This window comes from Ursus arctos, unplaced genomic scaffold (assembly GCF_023065955.2).
Source record: "Ursus arctos isolate Adak ecotype North America unplaced genomic scaffold, UrsArc2.0 scaffold_33, whole genome shotgun sequence".
NCBI lineage: Eukaryota > Metazoa > Chordata > Mammalia > Carnivora > Ursidae > Ursus > Ursus arctos.
In genome coordinates, this window is record NW_026623019.1 from 1,362,901 (window position 1) to 1,374,010 (window position 11,110).

The 11,110-nt window shown below is 49.6% G+C and overlaps 1 non-coding gene across 1 annotated transcript; it reads left to right on the plus strand.

The window, feature by feature from the left end:
* The first annotated feature begins 3,477 nt into the window (after positions 1 to 3,477).
* Positions 3,478 to 3,584, plus strand: LOC113270258 (U6 spliceosomal RNA). The gene has a single exon (XR_003321763.1). It is a non-coding gene; the product is annotated as a U6 spliceosomal RNA (small nuclear RNA).
* Positions 3,585 to 11,110: the final 7,526 nt, after the last annotated feature.

The following is an 11,110-nucleotide window of genomic DNA, read 5'->3' on the forward strand; positions in this document are numbered from 1 at the left end:
ACCGCTCTTTCCAGTACATTCTGTTTCCCACTGTATTGGCCTGGTGCCTGCCTTTTGAACAGATTTAATGGGCAGATACCAGGCGCTCACTAAACTCGAATGTGCCAGCGCCCACAGCCACTCGGAATTCCAAGCCAGCCCGTCGAGTCCAAGCCGTCTCTGCAAACAGCCACGCGGCTGAGGAAGGAAACAGCACAGGGACCCTCCGCAGTCTTCACTCTCCAGCGGCCGAGCTGAAGGAACACGGAAGGGTAAGGAGCTCTCGATGGCTCACGTGGTCTTGCACCGTCTGTGGGTGTGGGCCTTGTCCATTTTGGAAGATAAACACCCACGTGAAATGCCTCAGGTGTGCACATGCCTTAGATGATGGCCGGAGTTTTCCTGCCACAGTGATTTGTGAACTTTTCAGAGGCTTTGGGGGAGTGGTGCGAAACCACGCGGGCTTTGTAATCAGACCGTTCTGGGTTTTAGACCTTGATTCCTCCATTTAATTGGGTAACTTTGGTTCTTCTGGGAGCTTCATTTGCCTACGTGAAAGGGAGCGATCCCAGTTCCTGTCTTGTGGGGCTATCGTGGAGATTGAACGGACTAAGTGTGCAGAGCACTCCGCAGACGGGCTCTTTGATTGCTGGAATGACTAAGCTCCCTCTTGAATACCTACACATTTATGTCCTCAACCCATCAATCACTGATTCCATAAACATTCACTAAGTGGCTAAGAACATGCCAGTTGCAGAGCCGTGAGCTGGGGCTGAGACAAGCAGGAGGATGGGGAGACCCCACACAGAGCAGGGCTCTGTGCTGAGTGCTGAGGGTCGCTGGCAGATAAGCCCCAGCACCTGAATTTCGTATTTGCTTTTGCTCCTTCGTTTCACACATTCATGCATCTAAGAGACAGCAAGGCTCACGGGAGCTTTTGTTGCTTTCTGGTCTCCAGAATTTCTTTCGGAATCAGCGTTCTCGGGAGAGTGCACCTGGGAGACCTGCTTTACTCTCCAGCTGGGTGCTGACCTCCTGCCTCCCGCCTGCAGCGAGAAATAGGCACTTTCTCAAAGGAGTCTCGACAGTATTGAAAGCAGTGGTGTTGTGGCAAGACCATCCTGGCCTCTTACTTAAGGGCTGCTGTAGTTTGGTCCTTGTCCTGGGTCTTCCTGATCCATCATGCGGATTTATCATGTTGTCAGTCCTGTCACCAAGCGTGTCCTCATACATCATGTCATTACAGCCAAAGTGACACGCTTACATAAAATTTCAGAAAAAGTGCACATTACTGGAAATTAAATTACTCAAAGACCACATGTTGAAGACATTCCACAGTGCTAATGTGTTCTTTTTTTTTTTTTTTTTTTTTTTTTTTTTTTTTTTTTTTTTTAATATTTTATTTATTTATGTGACAGAGAGACAGCCAGCGAGAGAGGGAGCACAGCAGGGGGAGTGGGAGAGGAAGAAGCAGGCTCCCAGCGGAGGAGCCCCATGTGGGACTCGATCCCCGAACGCCGGGATCACGCCCCGAGCCGAAGGCAGACGTCCAAGGACTGCGCTACCCAGGCGCCCCAGTGCTAATGTGTTCTATTTCCCATAAATCTGCAGCCGCGAGCGACTCATCTTTAAAATAGCTCTGGATTTGCTCATCCAGAACAACTCGAGAAAAAACCCAACAAGCCTTCGTCATGGTCATCACGGAGGCAATCGATCTTGCAGCACAGTAACTCCAGAACAACTGAAACTTAAAACATGAGATGAAACCGTAAGAGTTTCAGAATCACAAGGTGTGAAGATTTTTATACTTCTGAGGTGGGAAAGGTATTTCTAAGCATGACAACAAGGGCAAAAAGCATTAAGAAAATGACTAATAGACCTGACCTCTGAAAAAAGCTTAAAACTTTTTTTAAAAAATATTTTATTTATTCATTTGAGATAGAGAGTGTGAGAGAGAGAGAGCACGAGCAGGGGGCAGAAGGAGAGGGAGAAACAGGCTTCCCGCTGAGCATGGAGCCTAATGCGGGACTCGATCCCAGGACCCTGGAACCATGAGCTGAGCCGAAGGCAGATGCTTCACCGACTTAGCCACCCAGGCGCCCCAAGTTTAAAACTTTTATATGACCAACGATTCCCCAAAATAGTGACGTAAATTAGGAAAAACCCACAAGGGGCACTTAATAAACAAAGTGCTTTCACAATTGCAAAGCGAGCAAGTCATTTAAGGACAGTTTGCAAAACAATGTCCAATAAGTATAAACATGTTTGACCTCACCCATCAAAGAAATACAAATGAAAACGGTGAGATATAATGTTTTACCGTTAAATTGGCAAAGCTTGACTTTATGGATAATGCAGTGTTGGCAAATGTGTGCGCAAACCAGCACTCTCACCCATTCTTAGCAGAAGTACGATGGGATTAATTTTCTGGATGGCTATTTTCTAAATGTAAAGAAGTTTTATATATATTTTTTAAGATTTTATTTTCAAGTAATCTCTACACCCAATGTGGGGCTCGAATTCACAACATTGAGATCAAGAGTCGCGCACTCCACCGACTGAGCCCGCCAGGGGCCGCGAAATGTAAAAACGTTTTACAAGTGCTACCGTCTGACTCGGTGATTCCGCTTCTAGGCATTACAGGAAGGAAAGAACAGGAGAAGTCACAAAGCTGCATTGTAGTTTTGTTTATAATTAAGAAAAATTTGAAACAACCTACTACCTATAGAGGATAAACTACGTTACATTCATACAGCGCACTATCGTGCTACCACTGAAAGGATGAGGATTCTTTTTTTTTCTTTTTTTTTCTTTTTTTTATTATATTATGTTAGTCACCATACAGTACATCCCTGGTTTCTGATGTAAAGTTCGATGATTCATTAGTTGCATAAAACACCCAGTGCACCATGCAATACGTGCCCTCCTTACTACCCACCACCAGCCTATCCCATTCCCCCACCCCCCTCCCCTCTGAGGCCCTCAGTTTGTTTCTCAGAGTCCATAGTCTCTCATGCTTCATTCCCCCTTCTGATTACCCCCCTTTCTTTATCCCTTTCTTCCCCTACCGATCTTCCTAGTTCTTATGTTCCATAGATGAGAGAAATCATAATTGTCTTTCTCTGCTTGACTTATTTCACTTAGCATTATCTCCTCCAGTCCCGTCCATGTTGCAGCAAATGTTGAGAAATCGTTCTTTCTGATAGCTGAGTAATATTCCATTGTATATATGGACCACAGCTTCTTAATCCAGTCATCTGTTGAAGGGCATCTCAGTTCCTTCCACGATTTAGCTATTGTGGATAAAGCTGCTATGAACATTGGGGTGCATATGGCCCTCCTCTTCACTACATCTGTATCTTTGGGGTAAATACCCAGTAGTGCAATGGCTGGGTCATATGGGAAAGGGGATCCCCCCTACATTGTTGGTGGGAATGCAAGTTGGTACAGCCACTCTGGAAAACAGTGTGGAGGTCCCTTAAAAAGGATGAGGATTCTGTGCTCCGTTCCGCAGCACGCACACCCGAGTTGGAACGATACAGAGGAGATCAGCAAGGCTCCCACACAAAGGTGACTTGCAAATCAGTGAAGTGTGCTGTGTTTTTTAGCTACGTTTGTAGTAAACATGGCATAACGTACAGGGTTGTCGAAACACTGTGTTGTACACCTGAAATTGATACAACATTGTGAGCCAACTACACTTCAATTTAAAAAAAGCCCCCCCAAAAATAAAAGTAGGCCTTGGATAGTAAAAATTATTAAAAAAAAAATGTTGATGGTTCTCTGTCCTTTGCTGGCTTTGAAGAAGCTGCCGTGTTGTGACACGGTCCATGGAGAGGACCACATGGCTAGGGACTGAGGGCGACCTTGGAGCTGTGAACAGCCCACCGCTGACCGTCAACAAGGAAACAGGGACCCCGGTCTACAGCTGCAGGGAGGTGAATCCTGCCAGTAGCCTGACAGAGGAGCTGGGAGGCAGGTCTCTCCCCGTCAGATCCTCGATGAGGCGTCGGCCCTGTCCAGCTCCTACTTTACAGCCTGGCCACAAAAACCGCGAGATCGTAAACGTGTTGTCTCCAGCTGCAGCTTGTGGTGACCTGTTATGCAAAGCTGTGCATTTGTTTTTTGAGATTTTATTTATTTGACAGAGAGAGAGGCAGCAAGAGAGGGAACACAAGCAGCAGGAGAGTGAGAGGGAGAATCAGTCTTCCTGCCAAACAGAGAGCCCGATGGCAGGGCTCGATCCCAGAACGCTGGGATCAAGACCTGAGCCGAAGGCAGACGCGTCACGTCTGAGCCCCTCAGGTACCCCTAAACCTGTGTATGTTAAGTAACAACTCAGTTATGAACCATCATGTGGTATGGTCTTATTTAAAATTGCACTTATGTTTGAATAAATTCATAGAAAAAATGTCTTGGACAATATAAACCACTATGTATATTCCCCATGCTTTTCTGCCTTTCTTGAAATTTTCCTACTTATTTAATAAAGATTTTATTTGAGAGAGAGAAAACACGCACGCTCAAACGTGCAGTGCAAGCAAGGGGGGAGGAACAGGGGGAGGGGCAGAGGGAGAAGCAGACTCCCCGTTGAACACAGAGCCCATTGTGGGGCTCCATCCCAGGACCCCGAGATCATGACCCACGTGAACTAAGAGTCAAACGCTTAACTGACTGAGCCACTCATCTGCCCCCAAATTTATTTTTTTTCAATGAACATGCATTTTATAATTGAAGATAGATGTATTCCTGTTTTTAAAGAAAAAGAAAAACTATATTCAAATGCTTGGAGGAGAGTTTACCTGCTATGGTGTCATTTTTGTGTCATGATGATATAACTTTTCTTTTCCCTTGGAACATATTGACATTCATTTATTTAAAGATAATGTGGCACATTTGTGTTCATTAAGGTAGTCTGTGGATATGGCTAAACATGAATGCCCACCTTATATTAAGAAATAAAGTGAAAAAAATTGCAGTCAGAGCTTTTGCACTGCTAAAAATAGCTCATATTAAATTGAGAAAATTGCATTATGGCTATTTCAAACACAACTGCGATGATTATAAGGAAACAAAATCACAACTTGGATGACTACTATGCCAGGACATTCATTTCACCAAAAAAAAGGACGTTGGAGCTGGGCTAACAGGACAAGTGCTTCAATAGAAGCCTACTGTCCGTTCAAGAGTGATTGTCCATTTATCTCCATTGCACTGGATGGATGCAGAAAGGCGGGGAAACAGTGAGTAAAGCATATACTTGAGAAGAACATAACTGGAGATGATGCCATGGAATAAAAATATTATTAAAAATAATATCTTTGATATTAACCAAAGAATACATATGGCGAAAGGTTGGAAATATGGCTTAAAGATTCATACTTATATCAGAATTTTCTTACTAATGCTCTAATTCATTGATGAGGCTACTGACTTAGTCCAATCAATCATTAATTTTCAGAGATTCAGTCTGGAAAGAGAAAAAAAAAGTGGGGATTAAAGTAAATGGAAATGCTAAAAAACAAAACAACAACAACAAAAAACCCCCATCATTTTAATGTAATCTAATTTGTGACTTTTCTATGCCCTAAGAAAAAACATTCTTTTGAAGGTGTCACCAGAAACGCCGTATCACATATCAAAAATAAGTTAAGGAGCTTCCTTGCAAGTGGCTGTAATTAGTGGCCCTCCTGGAACTTAAGAACAGAGCTGTGTTTTCATTCCCTGCCACCCACAATGTCATCTCATCTCAACAGTACTGCTCTTTATCGTGACCACCCGATAGGGCTCCCTTGTTCCAAAGTTAGTACTGCTTGGTCTAGGCAGGGTCTCCTACAGCAGGATAATGATCAAATAAGCCATGTTCAGGTACACCAAGAAGTCGCTAGAGAGATGAGAAATGACATTTTCATCTGCATTAGTTTGAAAAGGATTCTGTGTGTGATAGGCTTGTCCCAATGATACTTTTACTCTAGGGTAACAGCGAAAGGAGAGAAAGTACATGGCAGCATGTCAGTTCTAATTGACTTCCAGCGTCAGAAAATGTACATGTCCTAAAATCCACAACTTTATTCACTAGGAAAGAATGACTCAGACTCACGGGATTACATTTAGTTGATCACTAATTATCTGATTATTTTTCTTCCTTTATCAGTATTTTGACTAGAAAGCCAATATTATTGGGGTGCCTGGGTGGCTCAGTTGTTAAGCGTCTGCCTTCGGCTCAGGGCGTGATCCCGGCGTTATGGGATTGAGCCCCACATTGGGCTCCTCCGCTGGGAGCCTGCTTCTTCCTCCCCCACTCCCCCTGCTTGTGTTCCCTCTCTCACTGGCTGCCTCTCTGTCAAATGAATAAATAAATAAAATCTTTAAAAAAGAAAAGCCAATGTTATTTGGTGAGAAATGTAAAAGTGCTTAAGATCAGGGTTTATATGTAGTAACCTATTCTCTCACTTTCTAGAAAGTATGGGGCTTTGATTTCAAGGCATCAAAACTGAAGCGCACGGGCTCCAGCCTAGTTTCTGCACACGTGTCGGAGTCTCCCTGGGAAGGACGCAGGACAAAGTGAGTCGTCATCCCTCCTCCTCCAGGCCAGGGAGCGCATTTCGGTGTGGTAGCCAAAGTGGACTGGCATGCACGGTTTCCATTTCATCCCCCTAGCTGAAGCTGTGGAAACTACACTTCCCACATCGTCTGGAAGCTATGTTCTCAGTGTAAACTAGGATTGTGGGATTGGGAGAAGTAAGCTTGAGGCACAGCTACCGGCTGTGTCTGGGAATCACAACCCTAGTGCAGGTCTCCAAGGCTGAAGTTCTCCTGAGCAGTTAGTTGTTTCCTTCTGGGTGGGAGGTTGCAACAGTTTCAAGCCCTTAGAAATTTACGAACCTAAAGAATTCCTGTGTAATATGAGTAACACAGTCACCTTTTTTCCACTGGAGAAACTTGTTTTTCCATTGAAACCCTGGGAAGGTTGGTGGAACACCCCATCCAAATTGTCATAAAGAAATGATGTCTATGTAGTCCAGATTTTCCCTAACAGTGCTGATTTAAAATACTATTTAATTTTGGGTTAGTAAATATGATCAAAGTAGGTACAGAATACATCTTTCCAAGGACTAAAATACAGTCTTCATATCCACTTGTGAGGTGTGGAAATGGAGGAGTGAGACTGCAGGTTACTGAGTGGGCTGAGGAAACATCCCACACTGTACCTCTGTCCTCTGTGGTGCTTTCCACTACATTTTGTACACTTTCATGAATCCACAAGGCAGCCCCCTCGCCTGCTCTCCAGTGGGGATGTTTCAACCCTTGACTCCCCATCCTGCTACTACCCTTCTCAAACCAGATGATCCAACAGGCTTAGTTTGAGTCAATTGTCCGTCCGTTGGCTGGGGGAGCAGAGGGTGTCTAAATTAAGAATGCCACCAAGACTGCACGCAAGGTAAGGTAACTCCCCCCAAAGTAAGGAGGGAATTATGCTGGTGGCCATAGGAGGCAAATCCCCTAGAATACATGACCCGTCACGACGGCACCGTCTGACTCTTTAGGATGCTCTTCTAGTCCTCTCTTCATACCCAGAAGTCACATATGCAATACCCTTTAGCCTACACACTTTCGTACCATCATTCCCTACATTTAGCTTGTCCTCTCCAGTTGGTTTTCAGGACCCCCATTCAGTTATCACCTCTTGAGGTCTTCTCTGACAACTCCCTCCTTCCTTGTCTCCCCTCTAGGGTGGATACATTTCCACACCACCCACGGTTATCCTGATGCGTCCAGGTCCTCTGTGCTCCTGTCTTTCTCCCCGTAGACTGTGGGCTCCCTACAGGCAGGGCAATGTCTAACCTACCCCACTAATCGCCCAGGCTTAATGCAGCAACAAGATTGGAGAGCCATTTAAACCAGTCCCGTTGATTATTAATAAACCCTGGTATGGGTACTATTCTCCCTCGGACACTGCTGAGAAATAGCAAGTTCAACATTTTCAACTGTCTTTCAGACTCTACCATCAACAGCTTTCCTTTGACAAGGTCACTGTATGGTTTTGACATGACCATGTTTTTCCTTTGGGATATTACGTGAGGCCTGCTTCCTGAGCTGCAGGAGCGGCTGCGTCCTCGTCTCGTTATTCTTGTCCGCTCTCGAGCAGGGTGGCCCTCGTTGATGGAGCACACTGAATTCTATTCCTTAGCCCCTGTGCTTGGGACGCTGCACAGCCGCGGATACTAGGTCACGTGGTCGATCTCAAAGCCGGCTGCGCTCTAGTTTGCCACCCTGTATCTGCACCGCGGGGCCAGGAATGCCTACGTGGCAGAGGGTGTTTGATAGGAAAACACACGGAAAGCATCGAGCACGGGGTCAGCGGCAGAGCATGTCCTCGCCCAGTACGTAGTTGAGCCCATCCCGGAGAAGGGCTTGTTTGCCCTGAGCTGTGTGATACAGGACGACTTGCAAAGGTTTAAACCAAAACGGCGCACAAGCCAACACCAGCACGGGATGTAGCGCCCCGCTCCTTGCCTGTCTACGCGCATCCTTCCCTTCGTTTTTGGAAGGAGAGTTCCGAGGGCAGAAACGTGCTGACTGTTTCCCAGCTCGGTGACTTGCTAAGTCTGTAAGACGTGGGTAGAGGCTGCGGGTGGGGGCTTCTGGAGGGCCGGAGCTCCCAACGTCTTGCCCCAGATGTGCGGTGGGAAGCCCAGCGGGGAGGACCGAGCGGAGAGCGCCTGGGTCCCTGGGGTCCCTGGCTGACCCTTCCTCTCAGGAGGGGGAGAGGCCGCCTTGCGATAAGGCTCGGGACGGTGGGGTCCGGGAGTTCTGTGACATGCTCCGGCGTGTTGGGGCAGCAGGTGCGGGGGCAACGGCCGGGCCCCACGGGGTCCCAGGACCACCGCCTGCGCCGGGGTCCTCGGGCACACCGCAGGCCAGGGGGAGTGCGGCCGTCCGGGCAGGATGGCCCGAGGGCGGGACCCAGGCCCCGGTTCCCCGTCCCGCGGGCACCGGCAGGCCGAACCCCGGGCCCTCCCCTCCCATCCTTCTGCCGCCGACCTCAGAGTCGGGCCCAGCTGCCCAGCCGCCGCCCGCTTTGAAAGCGCGCAGAGCCGCCGGCCGTATCCAGGGCCGCCTCGGGCTGCCATTGGCTGGTGAGCGTCACGTGCGGAGGCGCGCGGCAGCGATTGGTCCGGGGCGGTGGCGAGGGCGGGGCGGCGGGCGCGACCGGGGAGCGACCCGCAGCCCCTGCGCCGGCCGCGGCCGAGGTGGGCGCCGGCGGTTGGGGGGCGCACGGGGGGCGCGGCGCGCGGCAGCTGCGCGTGCGACTGCGGGAGCGTCCTCTGCGAGCGCGGTGAGTGTGGCCGGGCGGCGAGGGGGGTGGCGGCCGGGCCTGGCGGGTCTCCAGAGAGGCGGGGGTCGGCGCGGTGCCGCCTAAGCCCCGATCCCGACGAGTCGGCCGCGGGTGGAAAGCGCGTGAGGAGCGCGGGGGCGGGGGTCGTTCCGCCGTCCGCACCGGGGAAGCCGAGGCCGGGACAGAAACCCGAGCCCGCCGTGTGCGGTCCCGGAGCCCCTTGCGCACGACCCCGCCGGCGGCGGCTTGGGACGCCCGCCCGCCCCTAGTGCGGGTGGCCCTGGTGCGGGAGCCCTCAGGTGCGGGTGTTCTCAGGTGCGGGTGTTCTCAGGTGCTGGGGGGGCCCCCAGGTGCGGGAGCCCTCAGGTGCGGGGCCCTCAGGTGCGGGTGTTCTCAGGTGCTGGGGGGGGCCCCCAGGTGCGGGAGCCCTCAGGTGCGGGGCCCTCAGGTGCGGGTGTTCTCAGGTGCTGGGGGGCCCCCCAGGTGCGGGAGCCCTCAGGTGCGGGGCCCTCAGGTGCGGGTGTTCTCAGGTGCTGGGGAGGCCCCCAGGTGCGGGAGCCCTCAGGTGCGGGGCCCTCAGGTGCGGGTGTTCTCAGGTGCTGGGGGGCCCCCCAGGTGCGGGAGCCCTCAGGTGCGGGGTCCTCAGGTGCGGGTGTTCTCAGGTGCTGGGGGGGCCCCCAGGTGCGGGAGCCCTCAGGTGCGGGGCCCTCAGGTGCGGGTGTTCTCAGGTGCTGGGGGGCCCCCAGGTGCGGGGCCCTCCAGGTGCGGAGGTCCCCCGCTGCAGGTGCCCGGCCGGGGTCCCGGGCCGGTGCTCGGGCTGCCCCCTCTCTCCTGGCCTGGCAGGGACACCGCTTCTGGCCCTGCGGGGCTCCGGAGTGGGCGCGCTTGGTCTGGGAAAGCGCTCACGGGGCTGCTGTCCTCCTCGCTTCCCTTCTGTGTAGCGCTTCCTTCCATGCTCCTCTGACCCTCATAAAAAATCCAGGTCCAAGGCAGTTCTTTTAAAGTTAATATTAGACTTCAGCACGCCGTGGAAAAGGGCCTAGGACCCACAGATCAGCCCTGGGGCCGCCAGTCTGGCCCACCCCGCTGTGTCGCTCTGCTGTAACGAACGGCCTCCCCGCTGTTGGTCATACAGATTGTTCAGGGTCACAGCAGTTAGGAAAATCTTCCGAGAGAGATGGGGCTTGCACGTCAAAATTCCAGTCGGAAATCTGGAAATTATCCTGAGGACAAACACTAAATTACGGTTCTCTTAAAGGCACGTCTCATCCTTTTTGCAAACTAAAAATGCCTCAGAATCTGAAGGTTTTCCTTAGCTTTAAAATAAGCAGTACAGTAGGTGTGAAAATGTACACACTGGAATGTTTCTTTTCTAGCGACTTTATCTGTTCTTTCTCACATCACTTCAGCCTTACCAAACAATACATTTAATTATTTAGTTTACTCACCTTTTCTAAAAAGTTCGTAAGTCAAATAATCAAAACATTTCCTTGCAAATATTAACTGTGTCATTTAATGCACTTAATGTGTTGTTACTGAAAAAAATATAAAATTTTTTTTCTGATTCCTGTGGAGGCAGCATGGAGTAGAGGATATAATGTGGGTTTTGGTTTAAGGAAGAACTGGTATTCTAATCCCAATTCCAACACTTTCTTGACCTTGGGCCACAGACTTTCTGGCAGATTCTCACTTCACTCATCTTGAAGATGGGGCAGTGCCTCCAGGGTTTTTTTTCTTTTTTAATAATAATTTTTTATTATATTATGTTAGTCACCATACAGTACATCCCTA